This window comes from Chamaea fasciata, unplaced genomic scaffold (assembly GCF_029207755.1).
Source record: "Chamaea fasciata isolate MVZ Bird 193981 ecotype frontalis unplaced genomic scaffold, bChaFas1.0.hap1 SCAF_65, whole genome shotgun sequence".
Lineage (NCBI taxonomy): Eukaryota > Metazoa > Chordata > Aves > Passeriformes > Sylviidae > Chamaea > Chamaea fasciata.
The window spans coordinates 652-12,353 of NW_027094150.1; the positions used below are offsets into that span (position 1 = coordinate 652).

At 48.5% G+C, this 11,702-nt stretch overlaps 1 long non-coding RNA gene across 1 annotated transcript; it reads right to left on the reverse strand.

Annotated features, from left to right (window-relative positions):
* Window positions 1-324: 324 nt before the first annotated feature.
* On the reverse strand, window positions 325-2,787 carry LOC136304249 (uncharacterized). Its single transcript, XR_010724448.1, has 3 exons — window positions 2,656-2,787; window positions 2,314-2,533; window positions 325-1,613 (listed from the first exon to the last, which is right to left on the reverse strand). It is a non-coding gene; the product is annotated as an uncharacterized lncRNA (long non-coding RNA).
* Between the last annotated feature and the right edge of the window lie 8,915 nt (window positions 2,788-11,702).

An 11,702-nucleotide genomic window follows, 5' to 3' on the forward strand; every position in this document is an offset into this window, starting at 1 on the left:
GTGGGGGCCAGAACAGTCTGCAGACAGTCCAGCTGCTTCTAGCCGAGTGTTCACACCCCTAAGTCACCCAGATGTCTGATCAATTATCCTTCTCTGTGCTGCCAAATTCAGGTCCCTTGTTTTGTGTACAACGCAAACAGTACCTGCAGTAAGACGGATTCTCCCCACACTCCCCTTTTTGATTAAAGTAGCTAAAGCATTGCTATTGTAAATGTACATTGACTCTTTTTTACATGGCAATAGGAAGTTCAAGTATTTAATAAAAACCTGAAGTATGTATTTACACGGTGATCTGATCCATTGATTTTGGTCAAAAGGTGATAGATACAGAAACTACACATTTACTGCTGGAATAAAGATATTTCAGATCCTGTACATTACTTATCCTGGAATTCAAATGTGAACATGATGTTGTGACTAAACCAAACCTTGTCACTCTTCCCCCATCACCCTCTCAGCCACTGAAGGACTAAGCAACAGTTTTCAGTTACTTTGACCAATTAATTCTTCACGACAGTAAAATCAAGGAGTCGCACAGATTTCTGTGCCACTTTCACAACAATAGATTAGAATCCCATTTAGATCTATTTCTTATTTCTTACCAATATTGTCACTAGTTAGTCTAGTCACAGCTAATGAGAAAGTTTCATTAGCTTCCAGCTGTCTTTGAAAACAGATGTAATCATCATGTGTGCATATACTTACATAGATTTACAATGGGCAGCTTAAATTCCTTCAATGCTGTTAGTGATGCAGAAGCCCAGAGAACTTTATTAACCAATTATCTGGTATCAAACTTCTTTTGATCCGCATGTCTGAGGATCAAGGGTTTACAAGATTTGCTGAACTGACATTGGTTTCAACTAAATGAACTCAAGAACTGAATCAGAACACTTTCAAATTCTCCTTAGTTTTACTGTTGTTTCACTCCTCTGGAATAAAGAAATTGACCAGTTGAATGTTAATCTAAAGCAAAAAATATGCAATATTATGGCCACCACTTAAAACCCAAACTTTTGTAATAAAGCATTATTCCATGCACATGTCAAAAATGCTTAATCAACCCAAAGATCAGAAATAATATGCAAGAAAGGAAATAAACATCTGAAAGCCCTTAAAGCTCAGTAACACTGGATATGTTCAATAGCAACTAAGACATAATTGGCTTTATTTTTTTTTCAAGCTCCATCATTAAGAGACTGATTAATTACACAGTGCAGAAATTAAAATCTCATGGCAACTCACTCCAAACAGTCTGCACTGCAAAGCATCTGTAATTCAAATAGAAGTTTCAGATAAATGTAGTGTGCAGTGAATTCCAGCAGTACCTCAGGCTCTGGGGTACTGGGTAGACGGAACCACACAGATGCCAAACCCTGCTGATCTCTCACACAAGTGAGCCTGTGTGGCCAAAGGCTTCTTTTGCAAAAACCCAGATGCTTGTGCTGGCAGGCAGAATGTAAAACACAGTGGTCTGTAGCACCTGCCTCTTCTGCATCTTCACATTGGTTAGTCCCCAGAAGTTTTAGTTATGTCTGCTTTATTCTCTGTTCCAGTTCATGCTTGTGTTTAATAAGCCGTTCTATTTCTGTTCCTAAAGTTTGCAGGTTTTCCTTCGTGGGAGGGGAAAAAATGATAAGTTATACAGGGAAATTAATCCATCAGCACAAAATGCACTAATAAGTCAAAATTAGTGTTTATGTCAGCAGGTTGATACTTTCAAGTATCCAGAACAAATGCAAATTATCAGAGTCAGAAAAAAAACAAACTCATTTCAATAAAAAACTCAAAGCTCTTGGCAAGTCCTTTTTTGCAGTTACCAGTACTCCACAGGATGCCCAGAAGGTAGAATGCTAGTTCCCCTAAGCATTTAAGGGAAATGATGATTACAGGAAGAGATCTCCAGCTTGTGCACAACCCTGCAGCCCAGCTGGCAGCCTGCACACCATTTTCCAGCCTGCCAGCTCTCCGTGGCAGCAGAGGTGCTGCCCCAGCAGCTCAGGAGGGCCAGGCAGGCAGAGCCCATGCTCCTGGTTCCACATGCCCAGGGGAGAGCATGGAGAGACCCTGCCCTGCTGAAGGCACAGGCACTCCAGGTCTTATCTCAAGCAGCAGCCCATTAGTGCAGCATACTCTGAGGGTACCAAACTGGAGGAACATGGCATCATGTCACGTAACTCCCCGGTTAACCTCAATGCTATCAGTGGCACCAAATCACAATGAGCTGACTTCTGAAAAGCCTTTCACAGCATGCAGTGAAGGAAGCATCTAAGAACCACAAGAATGTGCACAAGAACTGGCACAGCTACTCACTTTCAATGTAATATTCTTCAGGAATGTATCTTCTAACACAGCCTGAAGCTTCCTGTTTATCTCTAAGGAGAGTTCCAAGGTGAGCCCACTGTCTGCAGGGTGAGATGTATACAGAGATGCCATAATCCCACCACGCCTGCTCAAGTGAACTTTGTTGAAGTCAGAGGCCTCTGATGAGAGGGTTCCAGCCTCTTCCCTCAAAATATAGCTCTGAATAATTCTGGAGGATAAAAAAATAAAAAAACCAACATCATAGCATTGCAAGGCAGAGAAGAGTCTGATGCTGAAATAACTTTAGATTCCTGACATGAGTAATTTTACTTTCAAGCAGTACTGTATTACCAAAAAAAAGCAGTAAAAGTTTACTCCTGCAATTTCTATGCCAGAGGAAAACCTGGGATACCAGTAGTGATACAGGAAATGCTGGCAAATCAAGAGACTACAATGTGCAGCATTTACTTATTTAAAAGTATTCTGAAAAGATACTGGGACAAGAAAGATCTTTCTGGTAAAAAGTCTACTTTTCTTTGCTGAAGGACTCCAGACACGGAATCTTAAGCTTTCTACACATGAGAAAAAAATTACAAAGTCACTTCTCAAGAGTTTAGGAGGGGCTGGTTCAGCTCAGCCTTGCTGATAAAGCAATTTGGGTTTTTCCTCATCAATCTGTTTCATTAACTACAAATGCAGAATTGGAGAAGTTGTTGGATATTTTTGCGTTTTTCTGCAGCTGGCGGCAGGAGACTTTGCTCAGACTGGGGGTTGGGGCTGTCCAGCCTGGAGAAGAGAAAGACCTGGGGAGATTTCACTGGGGCCTTCCAAGACCACAAGGGAGCCTGAAAGAGCTGCAGAGGGACCTTGGACAAGGACCTGGAGTGCCAGGACAAGGGGGAATGGCTTTAAACTACAGGAGGAGAGATTTAGATGGGATCTTGGGAAGGAATTCCTCCCTGGGAGGGGGGGGAGGGCTGGGCTGGAATTCCCAGAGCAGCTGTGGCTGCCCCTGGATCCCTGGGAGTGTCCAAGGCCAGGTTGGAGCCCCTGGGACAGTGGGAGGTGTCCCTGCCCGTGGCAGGGTGGGGCTTGAAGGTCCTTCCACCCCAAATTCCATGATTCCAACCCAAAGATAACCTGGATTGGAGGCAGCAGTGCCTGGGGGCTAAAGCACCTTCCCAGCTGTTATCAGAACAGGAGTTGCAGACATTTTATCCCTGGGTTTTCTTCATTGTCCCTCAGCTGGGAGGTGATGGGAACGACCAGCAGGAGCTTCCCCAGGCCCTGGGAGTGGGACACTGGGAAGGGGACACTGGGAGTGGGACACTTTGGGAACGGGATACTTTGGGAGTGAGACACTGGGAATGGGACACTGGGAGTAGGAGACTGGGAATGGGACTCTTTGGGATACTGTGGGAATGGGACACTTTGGGAATGAGACACTGGGAATGGGACATTTTGGGACAGTTTGGGAAGGGGACTCTTTGGGAGTGGGACGCTTTGGGAGTGGCACTTTTACAACCACTATTGGCTTTGTGGTTTATCCTGAGACAACAGACCCAACCATAAATTGTCACTTCAGGGCCAGCATTTAGTGCCAGCTCAGGGAAATGCAGGGTGGTTGTGGCAGGTATTAAACACCCCCAATAAATCCTGGAGGAGGATCCCAGGGTAACAATGCCTGCTTGCCAAATCTGTTTGCAGAGCGCACAAAAGCAATGAGGAAAACATTGCAACAGCACAAAGGTTTTCTCACAGCTCCACCACAGGCTTCTGCCTCAGCAAAGCTGATTGTTGGTGCTTTTCTTCCAGCCCCAAACTGGGATTGAGCCAGGCCCTGCATCCATTGGGACTGGGATGCTGTGGCTGTAGGATAAACCCCCAGCCAAGCCCCGCAGGGAGCCATTTATCCTGTTTGGAGCCCGTTTATTTTTCCTCCTTCCCCTGAAGATGTGTGTGAGGAGCAGAGATTCAGCCAGGCCCTCTTCCCAGGCCCATGGGATGTGTGTTTCTTTCCCATTTCCTGGAAGCGCTCGGTGTTTGGGGAAGGTTGCTGGGCCACGAGGAGCTGCTGGACACCATCCACAGCCCCTCTCAGGCATTTTCTGCTGGGTGGGACTCCCTGAAAATCCCTTCAGCTTTGTAGGGAAAGCACTTTTCCTACGGGGCACACAGGGTGTGAGGCTGGCTCTGGGAAAGAAATATTCCCAGGGAAGAAAGGCTGGGAACGTGCTGACGGCAGCACTGCTCTTTCAGGTGTCACTGTAAGAAGCTTCTAAAAAGCTCCATTTCTGCTTGGTGGGCAGAAAGTGCAGGAAAAAGTGCTGGGAATGTCCACATGGACTTCAATTAGCATCAAGCAGCATCACAAGTGGTTTCGTCCAGGCAGGAGTCACAGTCACTGTGAGGTGATGAAAACGGAGATGGGATCTGCTTGAGGCGGATGGTGCAGCGGCTGCGCACCTGCGACGTGTATCCCTCAGGGTACCTATTTCTTTAGAACACTATGAAGACTAGAGGGAATTGAAAGTCCACTGCAGTTTAGGTTGTTCTTCACGAGATTGTTCAAGTCGAGCACAGCCATTCTGTTCAGCAGACACACGGGCAGGGGCTTCTTGGAGCGCTGCTCTGGCACCCATTCTTTGGAGGAGGGGATTGCAGGAAAGAAGAAAAGAAGCTCATCAACTACTGAAGAGGAAGAGTCACTGACAGGAAGCAGTGGGTTAAGAAATGTGAGGGGGAAAAAGGCAGAAAACATGAGGTGACAAGTGTGAGAAATGGGAGTGGAAAAAGGAGGGAAGTGTGAGGGAAAAAAGGGAAGGAAACCTGAGTGGGAAAGGCTGAGAAAACTGAGGGGAAAATGGTGAAGACGTGAGTGAAAGTAGGAGAGGAAGGTGAGAGGAGGAAAAGGCAGGAAATATGATGGGAAAATTCTAAGAAACATGATCATGGAAGGCTGAAAAACATAGAGGAAAAAATGGAGGGAAATGTGAGGGGAAGAGAGGGAGAAAATTACTGGCAGAGAGAGAGAAACAGGCAGCAAATGTGAGGGGAACATTGTGAGAATCCTGAGGGGAAAAAAGGGAGAAACCAGAGGGCAGAAAAAGGCAGAAAACATTAGGGGGGAAAAAAGGGTGGGAAGTTGGATGGGAAAAGTGGCAGAAAACAGGAGTGTAAAAAGGGCAGAAAATGCTAGAGGAAAAGTAGAAGCAACATGAGGGGGAAAGAATGATAAACGTGAGGGGGAAAGTGGGAGAAATATAAGAGGGAAAGCCTGGGAAACATGAGGGCAAAAGTGAGAAACATGGGGAGACAACTTGGAGAAAAATGACTGAGGAAAGGAGAAAAGCATGAGGGGAGAAAAGGGCAGGATAAGTGAGGGGAAAATTGTGAGAATCGTGAGAGAACAAAAAAGCAGGAAAAAGCGGGAAGTTGGGGAAATGTGAGAGGCAAAGCGTGAGGAAAGGGAGCTGAAAAGGGTGGGGAAAATGAGTAAAACTTGGGAGGCAAACATGAGAGGAAAACTGTGAGACTCGAGAGGGGGAAGGGGTGGAAATGTGAGAGGGAAAAGAACAGGAAACGTGAAGGGAGAAAAGGAGAGAAGGCAGGATTGGCATGACAGCTGAAATGATTCCTAACACATTCCCCCATGCATTTGCCCATTTATTGCACTAGCCCAGGGCTTCTCTGTATGTCCGTCTCCCCCTGTGCCTTGATTCCTGTTCGGAAGCAGTAGAAGTGCAGGATGTGCCCACCAGCAGGAGCTGCTCCAAGCTGGGAAGGGGCCAGGTGGTGCTGATTTCCAGAGGCTTCTGTGTCCCAGGTGAGGCCAAGGCAGGAGTGGGTTGAAAGGTGCTGCTGCTGCTCCTCTGTGCCAGAGAGCCCTGGCCGGGCAGGGCACGGCGCCCACTGCACTGCGGGCTCTTTCTCCTGCCACAGCTGGGCACACCTGGCAACAAATCATGACGACTTGTGGGGAAACCAAGGGCTTTGTGGAGGCTGCCTTGCTCTGCACACACCCGGGCCACCTGCAGCACAGAGCTTTGGCCCCCAGAAAGGCAAACCCGAGGGGAACAGCTGGAAAAGGTTTCATTTTCACCTGTCAATAGATGACTTCATTTCAGTGCTGGGTGCGTGGGGAATCACTTTCCTAACACGTGCTCAGCCAGAAATCCCACCTACTCATTAATAACCATGGAAATAAGACCGACTCATTACTTTGCTGAAACTCACAGGCTAAACATTCCCTCAAATTAGTTGACATATTTAAATCACTTCTCAGAAGTTACTGACAGGAGAGTAGGGCTCTCTTGAGAGTCTCGGCTGGTCATTTGGGGAACATCCCATTCCTGCAATTCTCCTCTGATGCTCAAGAGCCTCCTACAACCACTCTTTTCCCCCTGAATGCATTCCAGCTACATTCTTGGGAAGACTATTCTCAAGGCTAAGGTAGTCACTTGCACACATCAATCACTGCTCTGGAGGAATAGAGGGCTCAACAGTCTGTTAATGCAAAGGGAATTCACAATTTGTTACAGTTCAATATTTTCTCAAAACCTGCCTTCTCTGGGCATTGCTCACAAGCATTTCTTTAATTCACCTTGAAAATGTTTTTGCTGACTGAAGCCACATTGTGTCTTTCCTTCAGCAATTCAGAAGAAAAACACAAACTGCCTGCTGAAACCCTTCTGCTCCCTTCCAAATCAGTTCACTGCTCAAGCACGAGCCACAGGCTCCTGCCCGATTCCCTCTGTGAGATAGGAGGTAATATTTTGCTGCAGCTGCAGGGTTATGAGAAGAAAGAACGAAAGCTGTTGGTTCTTGGGGTTGTTATTTAGGGTTTGGGTTTGTTCTAGTTGATTTGTTGGGTGTTGCTGTGAGCTGGGAGAGGGGCCAGCGTGAAGACCAAACCAAAAGGGAAGTAGGAGAAGAGGGGAGGGGACAGAAAAGGAGGCGGTGGGGACAGAATACAAGTTTCCTATTTCCCGGCCAAAGGGAAAGGGGACACGGTTCGCCCTGGGCTGGGAAAGGCAATAAAAAGCAGCATTTTCTGTGTGTGTGTTGTGTGTGTGTTTGGCTCTTGGGAGAGGGAGATACACACCCAGCTCAGGTGAATCCATCCTAAAAAACAGTTCTCTTTGGCTTTGATGACGTTGTCACCCCATTAAATTTCATCTGACAGTTGGCTCCTCTCTAACACCTCTCTATCTCCCAGCAGCTCAGAGCTGCATTGCACAGTGCTTGCTGTGTGCCAGAGAGCTCAAAGCAGGCTGGCCTGGCGCCCCGGAATATTTCTGCAGAACACTCTGCATTTCACTCTTTTGCTCTGGCTCAGTGCACAACTCCAGCACTGCAGGCGCTTCCTCCCAGAGCCGTGTGAGGCCCCGGCTCCTGCAGATGTGAGCTGACAAGCTGTCCCTGCCTGCCGCTGGCCTCGCTTCCCCCGGCAGAAGCGCCGTGCCTGAAGGAGGCTGCCCTGTGCCGGAGCCTGCGGAGCAGCCCGGCTCCCTCCCCTGTGCCCAGAGCGCTGCACACACTGCTCACCTTGGCCAGGAGTTAGAGGGCAGCCGGCACAAGGGTGGCAATCCTCAGCCAGGCCTGCAGCCCTCGCCTGTGGTTTGCCTTTCTCTGCTCCTGTGCACGCTCCGGACGGCCGATGCCACCGGTCTGTGCTGTGCCCAGCACGGCCACGCTTCCCCTCGGGAGAGCCTTCCCCACTTTCCAACTGTACCAAAGAAGCCATCAATGTCACTCTCCACCTCTAAGAAAAAACTGACACTTCAGAAGAAAATGTTGAGCTTTCTCAGAGGCTCAGAAGGAGGGGAATCTTTGAAAGGAGTTGAGGTTTCACAAACTTTATTTCCAATCCTATGCTACTATCCTACTCCACTGTCCTAGCTGCAATCCTACTCTACAGTCCTATTCTACAATCCTTCTCTATACTGGTGTTGGAGAAAACAGTTGTCTGATTCCTGTCTCCTCTTTCCACTCTTTCACTGAAGTGATCAGTGGCACCAGGCTGGACACAGGCTTGGCTGATGTTACAAATGGATGCTGCAGAAAGAAAAAAAAAAAAACCAAGAATGAACCATTACTTTGCAAGCTAAGAGCCTCAAAGGCAGGGCAATATTTTTCAAAGGAAAAGGAGATTGAATCAGAGTACATCTAAGGAGCAACAGTGGGGCCACATTGGCACAGCTTGCTGCAAGAGCTGCTATGTGCCCCAGGCCTGGAAATATCTCCGGTCTGAGCATCCTGATCTCTTGAAAGAGGTCCCTGGTCATATTGCAGGGCACTTGGAGCAGATGACCCTTACAGGCCCTTGCCAGCCCAGCCCAGTCTAGGATTCCTGACTGTTCTCATTTGAACAGCACCAAGAGTGGAGGTGAGGAGGAGGAGGCTCCCCTGATGCCTTGCACTTCAGTGCAGGAGGAGCCCGTCCCTGGGACACTGTTTCCCCTGCAGCCCCTTGGCATTTTACCTGCAGCAGCTCCTTGGCAGACCAGCGCCGCGCCTCGTCTCTCTGCAGGCAGCAGCTCAGGAAGTCACGCAGAAAAGGGGAGAGGAGCTTGGGCTGCTGCAGCTTTGGGATCCCTTTGGTGGCTTTCAGGAGTTGAGCCTGGAGAAAAAGGAAACACGAGTTTCTCACCCGCTTCTTTCACGTCTGGAACTGCTCTCCCAGATCCCATTGTTTCAGGTGCACTCTGCAGTGGCACTTTCTGCCGTGGCACAGAGGCAGAGATGACTTTCCTGACCAACAAAACACCCAAAGCCCGATGCAGCCACAGCTTTCCCAGCATCCAGCAGCTCTTGCCTTGGCAGTTGATTTCATTGACTGGCCTTGTTAGTGGAAACAATAGCAGCAAAAGCAGGTTTCCTTCTCTGAGGGTTCACCTGAGCAGCTTGACAGGCTATTTGGAAGAGGCACTTTGCTCTACTAACTCACTCTACTATTTCCAAAGATAATTACATGAAAAGCATCTCTGCAGCTCTTGTTGGTCCCTTAAGCACAGCTGCCATCAAACCAAAGCCATCAAGCTTTTTCCTTGGTTCTTGAAAACAATGGGAATTGCAAGCACAGAAAGGAAATCCCTCAGTTATTCCTCAGGTAAGGAAACAAACATTTGGAATCTCATCTTCCACACAGACACATGAAGATGCATGCACAAATGTCTTGGGACGAAAATGCCTCTTTGGGCACACAGGCAACACCTGCACCTCCGTCTCTCATCAGACTGCAAATTTCAGCTTCCCTTAGGCAGCAAAAGGAAAATTTTGGTGGTCAAAGCAGAAGAGGGAGAAACGCCATCCATGTGGTAGCCCTCTGCTCATTTGGACACTCAAGTCAATGCATTAATGGCATGGCCATCCTAGAAAGTGCCTGGAAACAAAGGGGTGGGTTTGGCCGGCTCTCCACATGGCCAGGCTTCATCTTAGTGACATGGAGGTGACGGCTTGGGTTAGGAAAGAAAGACGGTCACTGAGTGTTTCAGCAGCACCGCACAAGAAGCACAAGAGACTCTGTGGCCTTCACACCCTCTTGTCAAGGTTTCAGGCAAATTTCCTTGTGAGAAGAATGGGGGTGCACTTCTTCTCTCCAAACCACTGTTTTATAAACATCCTCGGGTTTGGGTTACTTTCCTTCATTTCAGGAAAGATAACACCACTTCTAAGATGCTTGTTTGCTGCTATTAGGGCTGTCTACAAAGCCAAAAGAGCTGGAACGACTTCTAAGCCAAAGCCCAGTGTTGCCTGAGAAGGGAGATTGTTTGCCTGGGCTAAGGCTTGAGTTCCCCCACGGATGCAACCAAAACCCCAGCAGATGCTGATGTGCTGCCGGGACATTTTCAGAAAGGGACTGTGGTGGAAGTAGTTCCAGCGGATGGCAATGGCATTTTGTCCAGTGGCACACACAAAGTGGGATGGGGGAGAAAGACAGCGGGATCAGAGAGTATTTACACCTTACCATGGCAGAATTTTCCTCCCAGTCAGGAGCTTCTCCTTCCACCATTTCAATGACCACGATTCCCAAAGACCATATGTCCACTTTGGGCCCATAGGGTTCACCGTTCACTTCAGGTGCCATCCACTGAAGAGTCCCGACCACCGATCTCCGTCTACTCTGCTCAGGGGTGAGTTGAGCAGAGAGGCCAAAATCAGCTGGGGAGAGAGCAAAAGACCGTTTCTATTTGAATCCTGTGCAATTAGGAAAGCACGCAAAAGAATTTCCCGGTAGAAGTTTGAGAATGTGCTCTTGAATCTCCTGGACAACTGTCCCTGCTCTGTTTCCTCAGGACTTTAGCCAAGGAAATATGGTGCTGGCTGCTTCAGAAATCCCCACATTTTTTACACTGCCTCCAGCAGGGGCTTTTCAAACTTTAGACATGTAGCTCCCTCCCTCTGGAAGGGACACGCACAGAGCAATGCCACTGTGGACTGCTCGAGCCTTGCCATAGGTCTGTGCACGTTGCCACCGCGTGGTCAGCTCACAACAGGCTCCCTGCACTGCCACCAGCGCCATTTTGGGGGGCTGGCACTCACTCAAAAGCAGCCCCACAGCCCACATATCCCTGGAACGCTGCACCTGCCCAAGAATATACTGACCCAGCTTGACAGAGCCATCCGTTTTGAGAAGGATGTTGAGGCTTTTCAAATCTCTGTGCATCACGTGGTTGGCGTGGAGAAAATGCAGTCCTTGCAGGCACTGAGAGAGAAACCAGAAACAGGAGGGCAAAAATCAGTGATGTGATTTCATCACACAAGAAAGGAAACAGCTCTCCAAGATTCCCTCTGCAGGGGAATGAGGAGTAATGGCAGAACACAGTGCCACTGAGGGGAAGAGCTCGCTGCTCCAACACAGGCAGAGCAGCACCTTTCTAAAGAAAGGCATGTCAGCTTGCCAAAGAGCAACAGCAACTGCTGGTGTAGACTCTGCCCTGCAAACCAGCCAGGATGACTGCTGCTGCAGTGGATGTGCTCAGAAGCACACAGCACTCTGGCTGCACTGCTAACCTTTCCAGCTGAGGACTCAGAGAAATGAGTCTCTCTTTCTTCTTTGCTGTTCCTTTCAAATGCTCCCACCATCACCACCTTTGCTTTTACAGGCAAGGAATGCAGTGCCAACAGACCAAAGTTTAGAGAGGCAAGATGGAGAAGAGCAAATACAAGAGCCAGAGTGAAAATGCAACAGCAGGAGACAAGAGGACAAGAACAGAGTCCAGTGAGTGCAGGGGCACTGGCAGGCAGTTCATTTGAGAGGCTCTTGCTTGCCCAGAGCATATCAGCCACACAGAAACAAAGCCTGGCTCATGGTATCGCCCCTGTTCTGAGCCCCTTTCCCAGACAATCCTGCCCAAGCTCTGGGAAGCACAGCTGGGATCCCCGACTGACCTCCC